This window comes from Anser anser (assembly GCF_964211835.1).
Source record: "Anser anser genome assembly, chromosome: 3".
Lineage (NCBI taxonomy): Eukaryota > Metazoa > Chordata > Aves > Anseriformes > Anatidae > Anser > Anser anser.
Genome location: NC_139722.1, coordinates 50,187,916 through 50,201,529, shown reverse-complemented (window position 1 = coordinate 50,201,529; position 13,614 = coordinate 50,187,916). Strand labels below are relative to the sequence as shown.

The 13,614-nt window shown below is 39.4% G+C and overlaps 1 protein-coding gene across 9 annotated transcripts in view; it reads left to right on the top strand.

Moving 5' to 3' along the window:
* WASF1 (WASP family member 1) overlaps positions 1–13,614 on the top strand; it is an 85,932-nt gene that overhangs the window by 33,310 nt on the left and 39,008 nt on the right. The gene's annotated exons all lie outside the window — the stretch shown is intronic.

The window sequence follows — 13,614 nt, the reverse complement described above, 5'->3', positions numbered from 1 at the left end:
TGTAGTCCATTAAAGTCTTCCTTATCTTTCAAATACCTACATGAACAGGTCTGGGCAATACAAATGCGAACATTTAATGCGAACATTTTTCTGTATGTTCCTATCTTTTATATTTTTGTCTCCTGTTTTAGATTTAAATTTCAAGTCTCTTGAAGGAGGTACCCATCTTAATCAGTACGCAGAAAGCGGGAAGGTGTTGATAAAGTCTGTAGGTGAGACAATGGGAAAGCATTGTTAAATAGTGAGAGATCATGGCATTACAGCAGAAAAACTGAATAGTTCTGAAGACTCAGTGTATTAGGGTGAAACGTGATAAAGCTGAAAAGTCAAAAAAGAGGTTTTGCACTTGTCAATAGAAAAGTGTATGCAAAAAAATGAAAAGTACTAGCTGACCAGGTGATAAATTGACAGCCAAAAATGAATATAAATTCTGTAAAAGGCATATTTGATACTGGGTTGTATTAAATGAATTATTTCTGAAATATCTAGAAATATAATAGCGACATTTTACAAAGCAGTGGAAAGATCCAACGTGAGACTTTGTATACACGAACAATATATTATGATAGCAATAGATGCAGCTAAGGACTAGGAAAGCAATTTATTTGACAACCTAAATTAAAGGAGTTGTGATTTTTTTCCCCATTGCCTGTAAGTACATCAAAGAGTAAACACTAAAGGAAGAAATGTTACTTAACAGAAACCACTGTGCTGGCAAAAGAACAAATGTCTATATAGTGGGGCATGAATACATTTAGGATGGAAGCTGGAAGGAGCATTTAAACATACGGTGTTGTATGGTTCTCGTATAACCTTCAGTTAAAGTTGTTTTTAGCCCTGCAGTAGATATCAAATAGAACCTGGTTAAAGAAAAATTGTATGGTGTAATTGGCCATGTTGGACTTCCTCACCCACGTCCAGCTGTACATTGCTGTTTGAGCAACATAGAAGAGCGCAGCAGAGCTGTGGTCTGCAGCTGTGGCTCCTAAGCACTAGCAACAGAAAGAGTGATGAGCATCTTCCTCGTTCTGTAAATTCTTCCATCCGAGAGGTCCGCTCTAAAGTAAGCAGACTCTCTGTGTATAACCTGAAGGAAGTTCAAGTTTTAGTTAAAATGTTCACTTCTCAGAACGGTATGTCATTGTCTGTTTTCAGCTTGAGGGTTTTGTAAACTCATTAGGATTGCCCTGCAGTGGATCCCTCTGAGTGCTTGTCTGGTTTTCCATGTCCTAATGGGAGCCTCTTGCATCCAGGGTGTCCCCCGGCACAGATTCTGGGGCACTGCTGCTCAGCGTTCAAAGTGCTACCATGTCTGCTGTGAAGCCCCCAGACTGCTTTTCCTTTGCAAACAGAAGAGTGGCAGTCTATTTGAGCATTCCTTGCATGGGAGCAATTCATGCCATAGGTCATTCCCGTCCTTGCACAACCTTTTCCACTTCTACTCTGTTTTACGGAGAGGAACAGGCAAAAGCTTCAAGCAATATTTAGACTATGGAGTAAACATAGATTTATAGAATGATACCGTATGACCTTTTTCTGTTTCACTCTGTTTTCCTTTCCCAGTATTTCCTCATTTTCCTAATGTTTCTAAAGTTACCTAATTTGCTTTTTCAGCACAGCCAAGCACTGCTTTCATGGCATTATCTAGCATAACCCCACTCTTCTGCACCTTGGTGTTACTGGTCCACTCAGAGCCTGTTGTTTTATATATGAAGCTAGGATTGGTTTTCCACACGTGTATCACTTTACATGTATCTAAATTGAATTTCGCCAGCCCTTTTATTACCTGATTGCTCAGACTGATAACGTGGTTTTGCTGTTCTTTAACGCCGCTCATCCCTACTGCTTTGAATAAATTTGTACCATCAGTAGATTTTCTCACCTCACTGATGTCCAGCCATCTTTCTCCCCCGCCTCCTTCGACATGTTTATGCATATATTAAACAGGAGAGTTCCCAGTCCATGCCCCTGTACAAGTGACTTTCCTCCGCTGTGAGAACCGAGTCTGAATGCCTGTCTTCTGTCTCCCCTGTTTTAATCAGTTATTTTTCCATACCACAGCCTTTGCTTTTCTCTTGGCAGTTTAGTTTCCTTACAAGCCTTTAGTGAGGAATTTTGTTTAAAGCCTTTTGAAAAAGTGATTAGGCAACGAGAGCTGGATCACCCTCGTGCATGTGGTTGCAACCCCTGCTGGTAACACCTGCAGGTTGTACCAGGTGGCACCTGCCTGTACAGAAGCCATATTGACTCTTCACACATGGACCGTATTTAGCAAGATGTCTACTTTTTCAAAGAAGAACTTGTTTGTTTCTTAAGTTCAGCATCATATTTGTCAGCTCCAGTGTCTAGATACCAAAGAAGTTGTCTTGCAGCTCCCTCATCCTGTGTTTCCTCAGAAGCCTGGGCTGAACACCACAGGGCCCAGGCAGTGTAACACTTTGTGTTTGTCTCAGAGCCCTTTCTGTAGTTACTTCCATTTTAAATTGGACCTCTACTTAGTGACTAAATGCCTTAGTTGTAGTAGTCCCCTTAACTTTGTTGTTCAGTCAGCTCATTTCACTTTACCCTGTGCCAGCATTTGCTTTTGCTAGTTGTGTACGTTGACACTGTGCTTCCAATACAGAATCACAGAATCATCTAAGTTGGAAAAGCCCCTCAAGATCATCAAGTCCAACCATCAACCTGACGTACCGAGTCCCATCACTAAACCACGTCCCTCAGTGCCACATCCACACATCTCTTAAACACCTCGAGGGATCGTGACTCCACCACTTCCCTGCTCAGGTCCCTTCCAATGCCTGACTACCTGGTGCCCTGTAGTAGTCTCTGCTGCTGCCTCTAAGGATTCAGTTATTTTGGATGCCCCTTTTGGCTTTTTGAAGTCATCCTCATTTTCACATAGTTCCACCTTCTGAAGCTGTGGTGCTTTTTCGTGGCTTTTGTTGCTCAGGTAGTGCTGCTGATGTTAAGTACATTACAGTCACTGCTTGAGTGGCGCTTCTACTGTGAGGCTTTGGACTGGCTCTGGGCATTATTCAGTGCAAGCAACTCATGGGTTGTATTTCCTGTTACGTGCTTGCCAACCATGAAGCAATCACTGATAGGCTCTAAACGTACCGTATTTAAGATATTTGTTCCATCTATGTGTCTGGTGCAATTGAATGTTCTGCCCTTGCTACATCCGTGCTGTCTGTTGGCGGGTGATGCCTCTGTGGTGATTGGTGTCACTGTCATGCTTGGAAAGGCAGCAGTGTGCTGCAAGCTTCTTGTTTCTACCTGAAATTTCAATCCATGCAGATTTTCTTCTGAAATGGGTAGTTTGTGACTTAGATTTGATTAAAAACTTTTTTTAATGCACAGTTTTGTTGTGTACCTAGCATGCTTTACTCTATTAACTATATATTCTGTGTCCAAGTCTTCCTTTCAGAAAGTTTCCAATGTGCCTGGTATATTAAGTTTTTAATTTAGGACAAGAAATCGATCTAAAATGGTCCTTTGAATTTTCAATGCCTGTTCTAATGCTTAAGATATAAATAATCCATTCTTAATTATTAACACATTCCATAAATATTGAGACATAGACATATTAATAATTTGGTAAAATTAAGCATTTTAAGCATGTTTTAAAGTGTAATTTTATATAAAATGAAAGTTAGAAAGGAAAATATGGCACTGAAAAGAACAAAATGAAATGTCTGAAGTGCTATGTACTAAAAGTGTGAGCTGTATAGAACACGCTGTCAATGTAGGAATGCTGGTAATGTAGAAATATGCAAATGTGTGCTTTTTCCAGCTATTCTGTTGAAAGCACAGAATAATAAAATGGAACAAAATGTTGAACAGATCAGCCAGAACAGTAACACTAGAATTATATACTTTACAGAATGTTTTTGTGCTAAATTTATATCCCTCTCATTTGAAGGGAGAAAATAATTTATTTTATTCAAAAAAGGGAAAAGGCATTTTCTCTTAATTAGCAAGGAGAAAAAAAGTCATATAATCAGCATGTCATCTGTTCTGATTTCTAGTATTAGATGGGTCTGCTACCTGTAGGTCAGGATTCCACTGTTATTTGGGATCTGACCTCTAAAACTAATACAGATCTTCAGAGCAGTAGCATCTTTATGCAGCATCTAGCACTGGAGTATCAATATGATACCACTATAAAAATAATACAAAAAAAGGACCTTTGCAATTTTCATGATCACTTCTTTGTCCTTTTTTTCATGTGTTCTAGCACAAGAACCCACACAAACTGTTTCGCCTCTTTTCAGTTTAATTTTATGAAAATTTAACACCCTGAACAATTATATATTATAAGAATTATACTAGCAGAATTTGTAGTGAGTTGTCTTTACCAACAAATACAGGTTTAGTACGCGGTGCTTTTTGGCAGATCCCCGCTACATGAACCAGAAATGCTAAATGAAACTTTTCTAGTCTGTGCCTCAGAATGCTTTTGAGTTGATCTGTGGAATTTACTATGAATAATTTACTCAGAGGGTGGTGAGGCCATGGCCCAGGTTGCCCACAGAAGCTGTGGATGCCCCATCCCTGGAGGTGTCCAAGGCCAGGCTGGATGGGGCTTTGGGCAACCTGGTCTGGTGGGAGGTGTCCCTGCCCATGGTGGGGGTTGGAATTAGGTGGTCTTTAAGGTCCCTTCCAACCCAAACCAATCTGTGATTCTATGACTATGAATTTCATGAATAATTAAGAGCAGCCATCCTCACTCCGGTGATCAAGCTCCAAGAAGCTTGCAGCTTAAATAGTGTGTATAACAGCTGAGAAATGTGTCCCATTCTGTCCCCCCAGATTTTTTTTTTGAAATTCAGCAACCCTTCAGAGCTGTGCTATGAAGTCCTTCCATTTTCTTTGTTTCTGTCTTGCCAGAATGAATTAAAAATAAAATCATGAATGTAGCAAATGAATATAAAATAAGACAATTAAGTTTGTTACTATCAGTTTCTGTTCCATTAATGCATGAGGAAGTCTCCTGTAGCACATAGGAGCAAGCAGTTACTTAATGCTTATTTTGTATTGCGTATTGGAAGAGTCCATTTTAATACTAAAAAACCAAAATGCTTCCTTTAACACAGAAATGTGGTAAATGTAGTATGTGCCCAGCTAAAGATGACTATTTAAAATGTATTAAATACCAAATGCAGTGTTTACTTCATACAGTTTCTGGTAACAACTTTAGCTTGGATTTCTCAGAACATTTATACAGCTTTAGCAGTTACTTGTGCATAGTTTTACTGCAAAATTTGCTCGTTCTTTGCTTTTATCAACAAGGAAATGTTACTGATGAATCCAGTAGCATTACGAGTTCAAGGTAAGAATCCCATTTGTGTGCGTGTGCATACAGTATTTGTAGTTATTGAAATCTGCCTCCCAGATAATGTTAATTTTTGAAAGTCTTTAGTAGATGCAAAACTTAAATATTGTGTTCATGTACCAATTTCTCTGCATTGAGTTATTTTAATTAATCCCTGGAAGTTACTTTGAATATTTATACCGTCGCTGCTCATTACTTTGAATTGGCCCCATCGCACTTGTAAGAACTACCCGGGCCTTCGCTGGAAGTGTCTAGAGGTGGCTCTGCAGTCTCATAAACTTCTGATTGCTCCCTGCCCTCCCTCGTGAGGTTCTTTATTTGGGAATTATTAGGATTTCTTCTTCTCTACATGCATTTCCTACATGCTGAAGAGTCACATGTAGCAGACTCGCCCTGACTGCGTAGCTCGAGCTACTGCTGCAGCAGTAGTAATCGAGGCACCAGTGCCAGGCAGTGTTAGCGTGCTTGGCCAGAAACAAGCCAATTTGGACTTAATAGGATGCTGTGCAGTGCGTATTTACGCTTAACAATAGTCTCTTTCTCTCCCCATTTCGGTTTACAGAGGTGAATAAAACGCATCTTGCTACAGGGCGCGATGATCGCAGGCAGCCCTTGTTAGTTCTGTCTTCAAAACATTCACCTTTAACGTGATGAATGAGGGGGCATCAGATCATCCTCTGACGCTGGTGTCCATGGGTAGTGCACAACTAGAAACCTGTACCAGTACTGGTATCGCGAGTGTAGGAAGCGGTCTCAGAAACGGGGCTCGTTGTATTCGAAGTTCAGAAATGCTGGCCATGAAGAGACAGCTGGGTTTGTTCATCCAGTTGCCTTTCTTTGCAGGCAGGCTTTGTATTTCAGAGTTAAGGCTAGTATTTCCATGTAAGAGGTGGTTAAGAGGCATGGTAGTTGGTGAAGGCAAGCATCTTTATAGTTCGTCATCCTCACTGCCCCACGGCTTTTGCACCAGCACAGAAGAGACTCAGACAAGCTGAGTTTCTGAGCAGTGTCCTTAGCCTGTGACTAAAAACAATTCTCTTTTCCTGGATGAGCTATTTTTTTGCAGTGAGAACTCTCCCCCCCTCACGACCTTTTCTCCTGTGTTTTCCCAGTATTTTTATTTGGGATGAATAAAATTAATACCCAGCTGAAATGAAGGATACTTGTTCTCAAGTGTGTGTGGCTGACCTGTGGCTCTATGAAATATTATAACAGCTTTCTTTGGGATTTTGCCAAACTCTCTGAGACAGCAGTGGATGTTTTCAAGGGCAGGTTTGACCGATCATTTGTTAGCAATAACTTAACTCATATGACTGATCCTTCCTTAGAATGAGGGGATGGGCTGTAGAGGACCTGAAGCTTTCCCCGCTCGTGTACTCAGCCTTGTGATTGCTGGAGTCTTTTAAAACTCCCGTGAGAGCACTCTTGGGATGTGCTCATTGTGGATTCCTGCAGTGTACCTAATTTCTTATTGTCAGTACTATTTCAGCAAGCCTGACGAGAAGTCAAAAGATTTTTCAAGCTGGTGTTCTCATCTACAGTTATACTTAGAAGGGATGTGTGACTGCTGAGGAAGGCTGAAGTGGCAGGTAGGAAACTGGGGCCTCTTGAAGACACCGAATACATCAGTCTCATGCAGACTTCTGAGACCTGTGGAAACGTATTGACTGAGCAGAATGTGAAGCAAATGCTGGCTACTAGAAATCACTAGGAAATTATGGTAGTGATTGAAAGCTTAGTAGTAAATGAAACATTTACGGACTCACCCTTCAAAGCAAAGCAAAGTAGCTTTGTACTTCAAAGCAAAGTACCTTTGAAGTGAAGTTACCTGCTTTGTAGTGACAAAAGCTTGTTCCTAAAGTTTCTTTTGTTTCACTTTAGTTGGTACTTCTGTTACCTTGACTGGTAACAAAGAACAAAAATCTCAGTATCCTTGTACTCAAAGTTACACTTTTACTGTAAGTATTCTGTAATCATTTCATTACTTATCCACAAATATACTAGTATATTTTATCTGTTGTGTGACAAGATGCTTCTCTGTCATCAAAAAGTGGTGATGTTTTTGAGTTTCAGCAGTAGTAGGGAATAAATGCTTCATAGGGAAGAAGTATGGCTCAGGAAACTTACAGCTTTCATTATGAGTAACTGTGTGACTGCAAGTGTTGGACAATCACTTTCAGCCCTTTTATTAACAGATATGGTTCTCTAAATATTTACAGAATAAGAGTTTAATTTTGCTACTTCAAAGTCTTGTATATGGTTGCTTTATTTTTTTTCTTCTTTTCCTCTTTTATTAGCAGAATACTCTCGCTGTTGTGGTGTCTGATATAAGCTGGGTATTGGAAGATGCTTTGAGCTTGCAATGTAGCTCAATAGCAAAACAAGAGTTTTGTTCTTCCAGTTGTCTTCCTTTTAGTTACCTTCTTTCTGGTTAATTCTTGGGAGGAAAGCGGTTCTCTGTATGATTGGGTTGTAAATTTTGAAATTCAAATTACTGTGCCCCTTCCTCCCACCAACTCATAGACATAGCACGGATCATCTCAGCATTAATAGAATAACTCCAGGTATGTAGGAGTTGCTATGTGAGTTAAATCTTAGTTCGTCTAAACGTGTACATGGCACGGATCATCTCAGTACTAATAGAATAACTTCAAGTACGTAGGAGTTGCCATTTGAGTTAAATATTAATTATCTAAGCTGGTACCCGTCTTCATTTATAGCCAGGAACATCAATTGGAAAAGAAAATAGAGTTGAAACACTGTGTTAAAGAATGATATAACCACAGTATGTTTATTTTTAATTGTTTGCATATGGCTCCCCCCCCCCCAAATAAATTAATTTGCATGTGAATCTCTGCCATAATTTGAGGTGTTGTGTTGTTTTTTCTGCATGTAGTTCAAAGCGAAAGTTCTGGTATTGCTGCAAAAAAAAAATAAGGAGCGTTTCTGTGACTAGTGTGCTGCAGTGAGTCAGAGTAGATAATTTTATTAGTCTTTCTTGTCATAGGTTCAGGTGTGAATTCGGGTAGTATTTTTACCCACCTGAGAGTCTAGCCCTTTGGGAGCACTAAGTTGAGGTTGTGGTTATAAAAGCATTGGTGAAGATAGCACATTTTTTTGTGAGATGTGCAGAAATAATATTATGCCAAACCACTTTGTTTTATTTTTGTTAATACATGCTTTAGAGCTCTTCTTTGGGTCCTTAGTATTTCCATGTAACTGTAAAAATACATGTTTGTTTAGTAAATAAACAGCAGTATCAGTCTTGTCACCAGTGTGGTATTCTCTGCTGCTTGCTGCTGCAAAATATCTCCAGGCCATTAGTAGGAACTTCTTACCTACTCTGTTACGTGCATAACCATCTCTATTTTCTTTTGTACTGTTGATCTCCAAGTAATACAAGTGGCATTTGGTGGCTGCTGAGCTTTTACTTGTTGCAATCAGCAGCATTATTTTCTTTTCAGATTGCACTAAAACAAGTATTTTTTGAGCGAGCTTTTTACTTTCATTCTTGGTTATTTTCTGCTCTTTTGATTGAGGTTTTGATTAAAGATCTTGCGGAAGAGCCAAGCAGTTGTTGTTTCACTGTGTCTGTCATTTTAGTATATAGGGTAAGGCGAGGATTTTATTTACAGCTTTTATTTCTTATTTTGACTGGGAAAAAATAGAAGTCTGTTTTTAGCTTCTTTTTAGATCATTTTAAATTAGCTGCCAATAATTTTAGCAGCACAAAACTGATATCTCCTTGAAATCAACAATTTACTACAGAGGAATATTTTAATTAATTTTGTTAGCTTTTACTGACAAAAAGACGACTGTCTGAATTTGCTGTAAAGTCTTCCCACTGATCTTTGTATGAATGCTTCCACTGTGTGTGAATGTTTGTGAAACTTCCCTGGAGATGCCAGTCACAGTGGTGCCTTTTATATTCTCTAGCCCCAGTGCCTCTGAGACCTTGTAGGTAGAAGTTTTATTTTAAGGAGGAAGAAAACCTCTTGGTTTATTTTTATTAATCTCCTGGCATTGATGAGTGGAGCTCTCCCAGCTGTGTTACAGTAGATGAGGTCATATTCACATAGGCATTTACATTTCCCTCTCAGAAAACCACCGTGGATATGCCTAGGCTGTCATTTGCTCTAAATCTCTTAGTATTGCATCTCAGTGCTTTACAGCCCTTGGTGCCATAATACACTTGCTGTACTTGGAGCTGCTTTATTGGTTGCTCATGCATCTTCAAGTTCAGTGGTTACCCAGAGTTCAGAGAGATGCTTTCCTGCTGGAGCTTTAAAGCCTCAGTGCCAGACTCTGCAGAATGCTGTAGGTTGGTTGTCTCAGACATCTGTAAATCTGAGACATGGTACATTTCATTCCCTAGTGGTATTAAGGCAAGGGCACTTGGAGGACTTGTGTAGCTACCCAAATCCCCAGTCTCCTCCTCAAATGACATTTTTTTCAAACCTCTTGAAAATCTTGGTCTAAGCCATTGTCAAGGAGTGAAGGAAATCTTGTGGGATAAGACTACAGCACTGTAGGAGTGATTCCACCCAGTGAGTTGGCTCAAATGGCACCTGTGCTGTTCTGGCATGGGAACTGGCTTCTGTCTTATCTCAGGGTTATGAGACGTGCTTTAAGTGAAGTCTATACCCTTCAGCTTCTTTGGCTTCACATATACCTCAGTCATCTGTTTTCACAAATGCCTAAATTGGAAATCAGGGGGATTCCTTCCCAATATCTGTTTTGGTCTGATTATTTTATTTTGGCTCATTTTTGTGTCACCAAAACGGCAACTCTTTAACCCTCAGTTACTATGTAGAGTTCCTGATGGTCTATGGATTCAGCCCAAGGATACCTACCAAATCATCTCAAGCCCTTACGTGTATTCAAAGTCCTTCTCATGTATTCTCTGGTTTGTACTCTCCATTAGTTAAGGATTTTGAACTATCTAGGATACATCAGGCAGAACACAGCTTCCTCTGGCAGGTGTAGTCACAAAATCAGCCATAAAAAATAGCAGGTTCCACGTCTATAGCTGACTTCTTCTTTGCCTGTGGTGGTATTCACTCACGAAGCACACTAATGAAAACATGCTAATTTGTAAATTACAAAATAGTGCTGATTGCCTATTATGAATGTTTGCTTTTGGCAAAAAATGGAGCAGTTATGTTTCCCAGCACAGGCATAATTTTCCTCTAACACAAGATCTGCTTTTTACATGTCCTTTTTTTTTTTTGGTGGAGGATAGTTCCAGAATGGGTACTCTTTTAACTTTCTCCTAAGGACTCAATGGCTACCTTGGTATTCTTTCTGGATTATTTCCTCCGGTTCTAAGATTCATTTTTCTGAACATTTTCTTCAATCTCTCCTGAGTTTCAAAGGAGACTAGTTTATTAAGACTTCATAAGCATCAGTGGTGAAGACAGCTATTCCACTGCAACAATTTTGTGCTCAGTGTTCATTGCACCTCAAACATCATCTTGGAATTTTTCTTAGGAGATAATTCCACTTCTTCCTCCTTCTTCCTTCTGCCACCTCTTTGGGATCAGGCCTGAAGCAATTTCACGTTGAGAGGTGGTTCCCCAGCATCCTCTAGTCTTACCATCTCCCTTTTTTTTTTTTTTTTTTTAACCAAAAGACTGAAATAGCAAGAATCTACTCTTCTAACCAGTGAGAGATGGAATTAATCCTGCCCATTTCAGGAAAAGACCTTACTGCAATTATTTTCTCAGGCCAAAGAGGAAAAGACTCATCTTGGATCAGAGAAGTCTGAATGCCTGTATTTGCTGGTTCAAGCTAATGTGCAAGATGTGATGATGTTATCTCATCAGTAGAGATAGTGGCCCACACCTCTTGGTTTTCAAGACACATTCCTATTTTTTCTGTCTGGCAGAAAACACATTGCAGTCTGTAGTGATCTGGCCATTATCAGGGTATGGTGGTGGGGCTGTTATGTTGTTATGCAGAAAGTATCTCTTCAGTGGTATAAAAAGCATATCTCTTTTCTGTTTGCTTGTTAAAGGCTTCCTGCAAATCGCTTTCAGGTAGTTGTAGAGGGCAATGAGGTCTCCCCTGAGCCTTCTCTTCTCCAGACTAAACAACCCCACTTCCCTCAGCTGCTCCTCATAAGACTTGTGATGGTCACGGATAATGATCCTGAGAACTGTTTTCATTGCAGACTGAGAACACTTTATTTTCCCTGATAAATATATGCACACAGATTTTGGGCCCCTCAACAGTGTTAAGTCACTATGACCAAAAAAGCTGTGTGCCATTTTCTGGTTCAAGCAAGCCTTGTAGATACACTCTTACTGTCTCTCTATTAAGAAGAATGATTCCAGAGGAGCACATAACTGAAAACAGTCTTCTGACCCTGTAAAGATGAGTTCCCTCACAAAGCCTCCAAATGTGAATAGTTTGTCTCTGCTTGAAACTGAGGTAGCATTTCCAGATTAGTGACTGTAGTTTTCATTCCCATGGATTTCCAACCCCAAATCCAGTTTAAATCAGGAAGTACAAGAATGCGTGAATATAGAAATGTTCTTATTTATAGTGACTCCTGTAACTTAAGCTCGTAACTTCAGTAAGTGCTGTTTGAAGCATAGCACAAAATCAAGTTACTTTAAAAATTAAGTTTCTAAACCCTCTGAAGCATTGTGGCCCAAGAAAAGGATGCAAATGCAGTCATTCTTTGTTATCTGTCTGTGATCCCTGTTTCATCCCAACGATTTGTTAACCACTGTCTGATTTGAGCCAAATTTTATAGGGAAACAGATATTTGAAAGATTGTTAAACTCCTGCCCATACTATGAAAATGTGCATCTTTGCAAATGGTAATGGCAATGGAAAGGTGACGGTGTTAGTTTACATGTAAATAGATACAGGAAACCAGAGAGGAAAGACATCTTACAGATATCCCGATTATGGGAACAGCTTTAGTTAAAGCTCACAATCAACCATGACACACAAACCTTGAGAGGACTAGCTTTAATTAGTTCCGGTGTTCACAAAAATGTTAGTTTTCTCTGTAATATTTATTCCTTTCCTGGCAAGGTTGTTCTTCAGATTCAGCCATGAACACTGAAAGTAAATGCTGACTAGAATTAATTTTAGTATTTAAATTCAGGGGAAAATCCATACAGAAATATGAGGTATTTAAATGCTTTTGGAGTTATGAAGAGCCAATATGAGTAATCTGGAAGCACAGGGGAACAAATCTAAGAGAGAAAATGAAAATTGACATATCTTCCTGTCTGCTTGGTTGTAGAAGAGATTACCTAAGAAATTACTGGAAATTACTATCTAAAATGATGATAAGTGAATGGGAAAAAATACTAGAAAATGCGTTGTCACGAGGAGCTCTGCATTGGATGGGAAGGAAGCACGCTTGAGTTCTCCATTCTTTACTTAGCAAATCTGTAACTGACTTCAGTGGGGAGTTTTGACATGATAACTAGTGAAGGATCAAATGATCAGTTTCTAGCCTTAAACAATATGAATTGTCAGTGTTTCTGGACTGCTGAATATTTAATAACATCTCTGTTCAAAAGTAAACAACTTCTCTGTGAATGTTCATACCTTTTTTTCCAGCAGCGCTTCTGTTCAAACACGTTAAGTAGCATAAATGGCAGTACATAGTGCGGTGTTGTTTATGCACATTCACATTTTTAGCAACAAATCCATTCCCTACGAGGTGTTTTATCATTCACAAAGAGGAAAAATTAATCTACAAAGAAGCTCAGGCAGTAATAATAAGGTGATTATTTCACATCTGTGCATCCTACTTGATACTTGGTGTATCTTAATTCCTCCTTTAAAACCGTGAAAAAGAAAATCAAACCCAATAATCTGTCTTTCTTGGTTTTGGTACGATGGTCTGAAACGCATTAAAATTCTTTGTGTTTTAAATACATGGCTTATCTCTGGCTCTTGCAGTGCTCACGGCCCTTCTTCAAACCTCTAGTAACATTTTGAGGCACAGAAAGCTTCCGATAGTCGTTGTAGGCACTTGCTGCCAGCTTAGTACTAGTTAGGACTAATGAGTAGTTAGTACTAAGAGTGCTAGTTAGTGTGCTGTTCATCAGTGCTGGATTAATACGATGCATTTGCATAACTGGCTCCTGCGGTGCTAGTGTAGATTCCTGACATTATTTATTATTTCATTAGCATCCAGTTCCCTTCTCGGATTCAACAGCAAGGTCAACACAACGAAAGGCACAGACCGTCGTATTTCCCCATCCTTTCCTTTCTCACCCATGCACAGCCACTCGTTTCTTTCAATTTAA